This window comes from Mastomys coucha, unplaced genomic scaffold (genome assembly GCF_008632895.1).
Source record: "Mastomys coucha isolate ucsf_1 unplaced genomic scaffold, UCSF_Mcou_1 pScaffold4, whole genome shotgun sequence".
NCBI classification, from domain to species: Eukaryota; Metazoa; Chordata; class Mammalia; order Rodentia; family Muridae; genus Mastomys; species Mastomys coucha.
The window spans coordinates 19,104,283-19,116,093 of NW_022196910.1; positions in this window are offsets into that span (position 1 = coordinate 19,104,283).

The following is an 11,811-nucleotide window of genomic DNA, read 5'->3' on the forward strand; positions in this document are numbered from 1 at the left end:
GCAGCTCATCTCCTTTTCAAAGAATAAAGCTTTGCATTGGCTGCCATTTGATTTCTTAAACAGTTGCTATTTCCACCTTGTTCAATTTTAGAGTTGACTTTAGCAGCTGACAAATCTGGAACCAATTATTCTATAATGTCTGGAACCAGAGGCCTGTCCATTGAGGTTGCTCTGTTGCAAGCTGTACACAAACTATGCATTTCTGATGGTTTTTATACTCGGAGACTTCTGTGTCACTGCTGAAAATATTCCTGACTAGAAAGTGGGTATGATCTCACAGACAAATTGCAGAACAGTGGCAGATCCTGGTTACTATAAAATGAGGCTGTCCAATTACCAACAAAGAGAAGGCCTTCAGATCACATTTTCTTTCAACAGCACTTTCAAACATGTTGGGTAAATTAACTAACACTTTCTAAAGTTTCAGATGAAGACCCATGAATTTAAAATGATGACTTCATACTTTTATGCCTCTGTGATTTAACATAGCCCATATATATATATATATATATATATATATATATATATATATATATATATAATTTTAAAAAACAGGAGCCTGGATGTAACTCAGTTGGTAGAGTAGTTATCTAGTATTCACAAAACCCTAGGCTTTATATCCAATGCCAAATAAAATACCTCGTGATGCATGCCTTTAATCACTACACTTGGGATGTAGAGGCAGAAGAAGCAGAAGTTAAAGGTCAACCTTTAATGCATGGATTTGAGTCCAGCCTAAGCCATCAGAGATCCTGTCTCAAAAACCAAAAAAGAAGGGAAAAAACCCAAACAATGAAAATCAAACCAAAACAAAGCAAAAAACTCACAAAATATTGACTATTGAATAGTCTTCCTCAAATTTGTGATTTTTCTGCTTCAGCTTCTCAAGTGAAGTATGCACTCTATGCCTGGCTTGCTTGTCTGTCTGTCTGTCTGTCTTTCTGTCTATCTATCTGTCTATCTATCTATCTATCTATCTATCTATCTATCTTTTTATACTTATCTTCCAACCTAATGTCTTGCCCTTACCTGCCACTACTCTCTCTCCTTGTAGCTCCCTTTAACATTTATTGAACCACTATTAAATATGAAGTATTTTGCATAATACATTATTAAATTATATATAATTTTCACAAAACCCTATAAGGTTAAGTAACTTTCCAAATGTTACCTAGCAACAAACTTTAGCTAGACCAAGAAGCAAATCTAGATATCTAAATTCCATGGTATTATTGCTATAAACGATCCTGGTACTAGGGAGATGATGTCGAATCCTGAGCAACAACAAATTCACTGATGGTTTTACATATGAGATAATCTCGATGTTCCTCCTACCTCTGTGATAAGTTGTGATTTGTGAGTCTGTTCATAGGAATGACATCAACAGAAGCCACAAAACATATCGTCATATTTTATAGAAACGACTTAACATTTGTATGCATGGGAAGAATTATGCTGTTCAAGAAGAGCTGCTCAGCACATCCCTGTTTATTGTTTGCTTGTGGGTCCCTCTCCAAATCTGTCTTGTCTCTTATGAGAATCTGTCATGAAGTAATGCTATGAGAACACACTAACTTAAATGCAAACATCTGTTCTTAAAAACAAAACAAAACAAAACAGTGAGTCCTTTCCTATGCTTCTTCATCATCATACAGTCATGTCTTAGTTCAACCTTAAAACCTATGATGTCATAGTTCTGTACAAACCAAACATACAACAAAACACAACACATTTACCAATAGCCACCATATGATGACATTATTCTCCTATCCAATGAGTCAAAAATGATTGGAACATTAATGTGTTTAGGGAGTTTTGTGTCAGAATTTCTCTGAAAAGGGTTAGTATTCATGGTTACTGGTAGGTACTGTATTGAATACCACTGCCTGTATTATATGGCTAGATGAGACCTGAATGCATTGGGTTCATTTTTAAGATGTTTCTCTCATAGTTCCAGCTTTTATTTTCCCTTTATTTTTTTCCAGATTATTCACACATTTTTTGAAATGCAATGGTAGAGAGAAAACAATGTTAAATGATGCAAGAAAAGCAAGCAGGGGAGATAACCAATAAAAAAGAGCAAGAATCAGAGGTAAGGTTTGTGTGACAACAGAAGCAACATCTACTTCTGTCTTAGGTCCATATGTGGACAGGGGTCCTTGGAACAATATGCTGGTACACTGAAAAATGAAAGTGCATTTGACTCAGATCAGGACTGAATAGTGATTGTGTCTGGGGCACATTGTGCCCCAGAGATTTGAGCTCCAGAGGTGTGGTGTGGGTGTGGTAATGTTGAGATGATGGGACCCATATGTGATGTGGTTTCCTGGAAGGTAGGTCATGGACTCTTCCCACAGTTCTCATGAATGGATTGGTGTTCCTCCTGGGATTAGAGTAGGAAGAAATTAATTCCCCTAAGAGGAGGCTGTTAGAAAAAGTGTGAGCCAGACCCCAGGGTCTCCATTCCTTGCCCAATCACACACTGCTTCTGCACACAACTATTGTCTTTCTAAATATTGTGGTATAGCCAGAGTACTCTGACCAGAAACTAGTACCGTGTTAATTTGGACCTTCTAGCCAGTGTGATCGTGAAGCAAATAAACCTCTTTTTCTTTATATATTACAAACTAGCAGCATTAGGTTTTTGTTATAGCCATGAAAACATGACTAAAAGAGCAATACACACGCTTCCCCCTTTAATTAATTAATTAATTAATTAATTAATTAATGGAAATTCCTTGGGTAGGAAGTTGGGTGTCAAAGTGGCAGTTGTGATCCTGTTAACTTTGTTTGGATTGATTCCCTGATATTCTGTTCAACCACTTTCCACTGAAAACCAAAGCTTTGATGCTGTGGTGACAACTTTGAAAGGATGTTTCTATTAGCGTCTCTAAGAGGCAGAGGATGGAATTTATTTTGCCATTGGAGCTCTCCCTGGCAGGGACAATGTCTTTTGTTGTAGTCTTTTTTGTTGTTGTTGGTTTTGTTTTTTCTTTTTTTCTTGGAGACAGGGTTTCTCTGTGTAGCCCTGGCTGTCCTGGAACTCACTTGTAGACAAGGCTGTCCTTGAACTCAGAAGTCTGCCTGCCTCTGCCTCCCAAGCGCTGGGATTAGAGCCACTGCCTGGCTTGTTGCAGTCTTATTTCACCATGATTCTTAGAATGAGCTGCTATACTCAGAACTATGTGTCTGTTGACAGAGTTTCAGACTTAGAAATGTAGACCATCAGGAGAGCAACAAGAGCTTGGGCACTATGAGGGAAGTGTGCATGTGTGTGTGTGTGTGTATGTGTGTGCGTGTATGCGTGTGCGTGTGTGCGTGTGCGTGTGCGTGTGCGTGTGCGTGTGTGTGTGTGTGTGTGTGTGTGTGTGTGTGTGTGTGTGGTATCCCCTGTTAGGTTTGATGTCTTGCTTTTCAGTTTTTCATTTCAGAAGAAACTACCATAATGTGGCTCTAGTATAATATGTACTTTGAAGAGCTGTTTTATAAGTGTGCTAAAAGTATGCACTTCAGATAGTAAATTCTGTTAGTCATTTGCTTTTACATTATTTTCTACTCATCTTTGGTGTGTGAGGATACCTGACTGGACTAGATGCCAGCCAGATTCATCTTACCTTAGTGAATGAGATGCTTCTTAGATAAGTATCTTTCTAAATGAGGTGCACATCGCATGCTTAAAACACTCTCTCTTTAATACTAAATTCTGCAAACAAGTTTCTGCATCTTTTCACTGGGAATTGAGTATTCATCTGCATATGTACTTTTAATATTCTTTTAGGAACCTTAATGTGTAGTGGCGAATAGAACTTTTTTTTTTCTTTTAAGGGAGATTGAATCACAGGAGAAAAAAATCAATTGAAGGTAACATCATTAAAAGCCAACTCAATATTATATCATTAGCTTCACAGAAATGGAGAAGCACAAAAGTAACAGTAACAAGAGGGGACGTCCCATTTATTTTTCCATTTCTACTAAGAAAGAGAAGTAGTGGGAGTCAGGAAGGGGAAGAAAGATGCCTCAAGCTTTGGTGGTACTTCATGGGGTGAACATTCCTAACCTGAATTTTATACCATTGACTGTACTCCATCATTAATTTCTTTGTTAGGTATGTAACTGAATCAGGTCCCTAAGCTTTCCAATATGGCTGATGTTGAAGGATAATGAATCACATTTACTCTGAATTTGGGTATTCTGTGGCCTCATTTCTTGTACCCCATGTAATAATACAACTTTCCTTTGAAAGGTTTGGTGCTGTAACACCTTATATAGATGTGATTACAGTGAATCTTAATGAGATCTGTTTTCATATTGTCTCTTCAACTGCACACAGAGCTCTTGAGCTCAGGGACCACATCTCACTTTTATTTGCATAATCAATGGTCAGTGTGGGGACCTGTCATCTGCAGCATTGGTTGTTTGCTCAATACTATGACATCATCAACTTACTTCTTCTTCTTCTTTTTTAGGATTTTACATTTTAATCTATTTATTAAAATATTAATTGTACTTAGTATTTTGATTATATTAATTTTAATACTCTGATAGTTTGATTCTGTGGTTATAGCACATGCTTTGTCCTGTTTATTTTTCTTCTAGTATGAGTTTCTGATTAGCTTTTTTTCCTTTTTTTAAAATTTAGATATTTTCTTTATTTATATTTCAAATGTTCTCCCCTTTACTGGTTTCCCTTCCAAAAACCCCCTAACCCTTTCCCCTCCCCCTACTCACCAACCCACCCACTCCTGCTTTCCTGTCCTGGCATTCCCCTACACTGGGGCATGGAGCCTTCACAGGACCAAGGGCCTCTCCTCCTGTTGATATTCAGCAGGGCCATCTACTGTTACATATGCAGGTCAGCTCACTTCTTACATGTGGCCTGTGAAAGGACCCTGAGATGGGACACATCTTTGATGAATGTGAGCAATGGGGGTACTTTGAATCTTGAATGCCTCCCAAAGCCCTTGTATTAAAGATTTGGTTTGCAGGTTGGTCTGGGAGGTGGGAAGTCTTTAAGGGTAGAGCCTAATGGGAAGCTCCTAAGGAAATATAGAAGTCCTTCACCTTTCTTCTTCCTATTTCCTGGCCACAAGGCAGGGAGTTTTACTCTGCCACGTGCTTCCCCCAAGAGTTGTTACTTTGTCATGGGTCCAAAACAGTGAGTCAATTGCCCAGGACTATAGCCTTCAAAACTATGAATCCAAATAATCATGCCATCTTTATACACTGGCTATCTCAGTTTTTTGTTGTTGTTGTGATGGGAAGCTAATTAGTAACCATGACTTTAGTACTAATTGTTCAGCATTATATTTTGTTTAACTTTTAAGATAAACTGATGTATACATGAGAACAAGGCTGGAACATTGTGAATAGGACATTATCTAAATTGAACATGTTCTCTTGGAGCAGTTTTAATGTCATGGTGAATTGTGGGGGCTATGATGTGATCAAAAGGTTTTGTCTTCTCCTTAGTTTTAAGTGACACACAAGTCTATGAGCCTTATAAAATATATCCCCAAAGTGCACTAGTTTATGATAGATACCACAAAAACACTATAGACTGCAAATTCACAGAATCAATTTTCCTATGGTTCTGGAGGTTGGAAAGCCAAGAGAAAAAAATGTGTGTGGGAGTGAGGTTGATTTCTCCTGAGGTCTCTTGTTTCTGGCAGATAGCTATATTCTTACTCTGTCAGCACAGACTTCCCTCTGTGCATCTCCAATGCCTCTTTCTTTCTCACATGGGCATCTTTGGTATCCCATATAATCTTATTTAATATCAACGTACCCATAGCCTGTACTGTCTTCAAATACTGTTATATTGGGGCAAGGTCTTTAACATAAATCTTAGGGGAATCAAATAGAGTCTAAACTATAAATTTAAATAAGAGTTTCTTATAAATAAACAGTGAATTGAATTGCTGAAAGTTATTGTGTTGTTTTGGGATCCTACAGAATTCAGTTCATATCTACTATGAATGTCAGCAGCATGTTTATCTGTGTACTTGTGGCATATATCTTTTGCCAACAAAGTCTTAATTATTCTTTTTGGCAACTCTGTTGGTCATATTTTTGTCTTCCATTGTTCAAAGAGTAAGCATATAAACCATGCTATGCTGGTGCGAGATTGTGATTCAATGGGAAATACATATTGGCTGTCCCAAGTTATTGACAAAAGGATTTCTGAAACTCATGGAATTTCCCTCATAATGAGTGAAAAGAGATTCCTTTGGAATCCAAATTCTCCTTCAGCATACCCAAGCTTATGTTAATGGAGAGACTCTTGGATTGCCCTAGATAGCTTTGGAATGATGTTGGTTGCCAAGGGAACTAATCATATAGTTGCAGATAGACCTAGAATGGGATAGAGATGGAAGCAATCACTATTGAATAATTATTCAATCAATCAAGTACACAGACTGGAGCTTCCTAACTCCCTGAATGAACAGGGTATGGTATGGCCAGTGACAACATTAGGTGCCTAGACTATGACAGGTTCCGAGTAGTATGGGGGTCTGTGTCTTTCTTACCTCAACCCTTGCTCTGTACATCTTTTCCACTTGACTCTTTTTGAGTTGTAGCCTTTACAATAAACTGGTGGTAGGTAAGGTGCTGGCCTTCGTTCTGTGAGATACTCTCATAAACTGTCAACAGTGGTCAGTTAGAAGCACACAGAGTCCAGGTTTGGAGTTGACACCTTAAAGTGGGGCAGCTTTGTGAAACCTAAACCTCCACCTGAGAGGTAGACACCAACCCTGAGGAGTTAGCAACAAAACAGAACGGTATTAGAGGACATTTGGTACATTTGGTTGAGTGGAAAGTGGATAATTGGTTGATAGGAAGACACTCAGGAATTTGGTGCTAGAAGAGAGGCAAAAATAGCTAAGACTGTATAGTAGTTACTTTTGCACAGCTATGACTATAATAGCTGAGATTTCCCCCGAGAGGGCTTTTAGGAGTTCAGTCCTTGGCCTTTTGTTCCTTTCTCTTTGACAGATATCACTTGGTGTTGTGCGGCAGATTCTCTCTCTCTCTCTCTCTTTCATTTTTTCTTCTTCAAGACAGGGTTCTTTCTGTAGCCCTGGTTGTCCTGGAACTCATTCCAAGACCAGGCTGGCCTTCAACTCACAGAGAGCCACCTGTCTCTTCTTCCAGAGTGTTGAGAGTAAAGGCGTGTTCTACTACCACCTGGCTATGGTAGAATTTCTTAACTGCACAGAAGACAGAAGGCAGAGAATGAGGAAGGGACTGGAAAGTAGGAATCTTCCAGCTAACACCACCACCAACTGGAGACCATGCATGAACATGTGAGCCCATGGGAGACATTTCATATTCCAGCTGTAACAGGCTGGTAAGATAATGCCCTCTTGAAATCTCACTGGTGTAAAGTTTGGGGACAAAACCAAATGGCTGAGTGTTGTCTCCCTGGAGGGTGGTCATGGAGCACCTGACCATTGCTTCCTGTTGTTTATGTCCATCCTCACCTGGGTTCTGGTCTTAACTATGGACACAGGCTTCCCTTTCATTCCCTCTCTGACTCTGGATGATTATGTTTGCAAGTATCTAGAGTTTGTTTTTGATGATTGAAACAACAACAACAACAACAATAGCAGCAACAACGACAACAACAACAGCAACAACAACATTCTTATAGTCACACAAGGCTTGCCATCACTATAATGCTCTGGCTGTCCATCTATGAAAGAAGCTCCTGGGTAGCATCTTTGCATCCTCAGTTCCTCAGTAATGTGGTCCTGATGTGAGTCATGATGTTGAGTTGCTGTGGTTACATAAAGGAAGAGATGGACTTTTTATAGGTTTGACTTTCATTGGTGATTTTGGAAAATTCCCGTCTTATTTTCATTTTTAATGCATCTGGTTTGCCTCGCATCCTTAATTTTCACAGCTATTTTTGTGAACACGGCACAGATTGGAAACTCATGGGGTCTGTTTTGTTTTTTGTTTTTTTTTTCTGCCAAAGTAGGATCTGGATCAAAGAACCTCAGTCCCACTGTCCCAGAGGGATGGTCTACCAGGTGCCTGTCCTTTGGAAATTGACTGTGATTATCCATAAGCACCTAAAGAGCGCAACCCCTTTGTATACAGATACAAAGCAAGGCAAATGGAGGCGAGTGACAGGTGTTAAGAGCTGTCTGCTTAATGAGTATCCAATCCTTCTGGGGTAATAAATAGTTAAGGCTTTAGAAGAGGAGCTGCACAGATGTCAGCTTCTTTATTTTGACTTAGGAAAAGGCAAGGAGAATATAAAAGTTCCCAGAGAGGTTTTGCTTCCCCAGCTGTGGCCACAGCCTCCTCCTCAGCCAGCCAGGGCCAAGTACCTTCTGAAGAGAGAGCAGATTTTTTTTGTGCTTTTTGGAAGTGGAGGACTGACATAGGTGTTTGTAATGGCAGGGAATGCCAGCGTGGGCAGAGCTTCAAAGAGAATTGGGAACTAACAGTACTTTTTCACAAATAAAAGAAAATGGAGAAATAGGTTTTGGAGCTTGAAGCTTGTAGATGCTAAACAATGTCTTATTTATTATAGCTTGAAAAAATTTTCCCTTCGAAGTTTAAATTTGCTTTCAAGTTTACTTTACTGTGGAGCAGTTTGCATAAATTGCTTTGTGGAATGATGTCAAATTCCTGAGTGTAAAGGGTAGTCATATATTTAGTGTTATAACGAGATATGCTGTTTCCTGTAGTCCTTAAGCAGGCAACAGATTCCTAGGGCTTCGAGAAAATATCTTTTTGTCTGTGTCTCTGTCTCTGCCTCTCTCTCTCTCTCTCTCTCTCTCTCTCTCTCTGTGTGTGTGTGTGTGTGTGTGTAGGCAGTCTAAAAGTGCTCAAGAACCAAGTTGCTATTGATGCTTGTCTCATATTTGACTTTAGATGGGACTCTTTTGCTGAAAACTGCCCCTTCAATATTGGACAGTTACTTTTCTTGTTCTGATTTCACATTCAAAGTTGTATTTTCACAATTAGTATTTGCCATGGAATTCTAAAGACTCAGCTCTTGTACCAGGTGAGGTTTGAATTTTACACACTCGCTTTTGACGTTAGAATTTCTTAGAGAAGTGAAAGGCTTTTGAATAGTCTTTGTTAAAGACAAGTTCCCTCTCCCCCTCTGAGAAGCCAAAGGTTTCTTTGTTTAGTCCACATCTGAAATTCAATTTAAAGCCTAGGCCTATCTCTTTCCTCCAATAGTTTTCTTTTGTGTTCTACTTGAGCTCATTGCTTGCCATTCTCAAACTTGGGAACACCTAATTCCTTGAATTAAAATATAGTCTGCTGGAGATACCATGTGGATTTTGCCTTTCTTGCCAGTTCTACATGGAGAGACAATGAGTGAAACATAGCAGAGTATAGGAAAACAAGGCCGCACATGTAAGATGGACTTGGCTTGGCTTTTAACTCTGCACCAAGCCACTGTGTTCACTTCTAACAACATGGGGAGGAGTTAAACTATGTGTACAGAGTATTTCAGCAGATATTACATGCAGGCAGTTGTGCATACAGCGAACCTAGGGCCCATTCTTATGTGCATCATTACATTTTATACCCACAGATCCAGGGAGCATTAATGTTTAGTGTTTGCCCAGCAGAATATCTGACATTAGTTTTGTCCCAGATCATCTACCCAACTTTATGTGGGATATGAACAATATTTAGTCACTTTTAAGATTGTTTGCTTAGCTCCTTTATTGGAGCTTGGGTAATGAGAGAACCTTAAAGTTAAAAGACAAAAACAACCCTTCAACCCCTATCCCTAAACCCCAGAGAAGCAAAAGAAGCAAGAGAGTGCTGTTAGTCAAAGTGGATTAGCAATCCAGAGCAGACAGAGTTGTCAGTCCTTACCATACCAAGCCCATTCTTTCAGAATGTATCCATTCAGGTAGAAAAGATTTCCAGTCATTTGAATGAGGACTATAATGAGCAAGGTAGGCAAGGATCTGTGATCTCTTGCTAAAACAATTAGTTACTTGTTTACATGTCTCATTGTTCACTGTACAACCATAAAATTCCTTTAAAAAACTGATCCGTACTTTTTGCCTGCATGTATGTCTGTGTACTAGATGAACGTCTGGTACCCAGGTTAGGTGGAAATGGGCATCAGAGCCCTTGGGACAGGCTGTTGGGAGCCACCATGTGGGATCTGGGAATTGACTGCAGATCCTCTGGAAGAGCGGCTAGTGCTCTTATCTGCTGAGCTTCTCCCCAGTCCAGTCATATGCTTCTTAATGATTTGTTCACTGTTACTTCATGGGAAATAATACTTCTTTATCTATTCAAATAAGTCAGCAACCGATCATGGACTGTAAACTGTGACGCGGCACCAGGCTGTGCCCTGGGGTATGGCCATGAAATGACTAAGCATCATAAGGTTCCTGGTGACAGAATGAGACAAAAATAATCATCTTTTGCAAGACATTGTTTTTGAAGTTGTGCTTTGAGAAAAAAAAAAGCAGCCAAGCTTTTATTACATCCAGTGTGCAATAACACGGCTGGAGACTGATAGGGTGCTGGTCCAGTTTGCATTTTACCTGTTAAAGGAGATTTATAGAGAACTCAGAGGGACTCAACAGCTAAACATTTTGCTTATGTTCTAATTGGAAAGGAGAATTTAATTTTCCTGACAATTATGAGGGAACAAAGCATGCCCTTAAACTGAAATTAAAAAGTAAATGAGTCAGCCAGTTTGGTGTATGGTGGTTTCGTAGCTTCTCTGTTGACTACATCAAGTTCTGTGGTTTATGGTAATAAGAATGGCCTACTATGTAAGAGAAGGCTTTTTTTCTCTGTGTGTGAAAGATGGAGCTCTTTACCTCAGGAGGAATTTAGAATTGGGTCACCTTACTCATTTTCTTTGTACTGATGGAATACAGGTCATGGGAGTCTAGCTTTGTTTAGCTTTTCCTGCTCCATTTTGACAAAGTGATAAAGAACCTAATTATTAAACTGCTCAGATAACAGAGATGGGAGAATCGCCTTCTCAAAACACAGAGATGTACCTTTTCCAGCACATTGAGGGCCATCAATTTCCGAACTTGAAATTTCTTCTCTGGGCACTGAAGCTCATGCTTGTAAGATCAGTTTCTGGGAGGTCTGGGGTTATCTTGGGCTACATATGAGCTCCAGAGCAGGCTGAGCTCCAGGGTTAGACCCTGTCTCTCAATACATACATACATACATACATACATACATACATACATATATATGTATGTATATATCGATATTCCTTCCACTTAGACTCTGAATGAAGAGGTTATATGTACAGGGTAGCCTTGTTTCTGGTTGGCCCAAGCCTGAGTGTAGGAAGGCAGAAAACTCATCCTTGTTCTGGGCTCTTTGAAGATGCTCCCTAAGAAATTCATTATGTGTTAAGTGAAACTACAAATACAAGCATGTAACTTCATGACCTCAGGAGGTTCATCTGTGTATTATTGCAGTCTGTGAGCACCTATGATCCCTGCTTGGTTGATTTGGTGGGCCATGTTCTCCCGGTGTCCTCCATCCATTCTGACTCCTGCGGTCTTTCTTTTCCTCTTGCATGGGGTTCCGGGAGGGACCTGGTGGAGACCTCCTACTTAGACTCTCTTGCTGGCTCCATCTCTTAATTCTTAAGACACAATCCCTTTATTCCATACCCTGGTTCCCCTCTTTGCCCCTGTAGATTTCTTTCTTTTCTTTCTTTTTTTTTCCAAAGATTTATTTATTTTATGTATATGCACGTGTACACTGTAGCTGCCTCCAGACTCACCAGAAGAGGTCATCGGATCCCATTACAGATGATTATGAGCCACCATGTGATTGCTG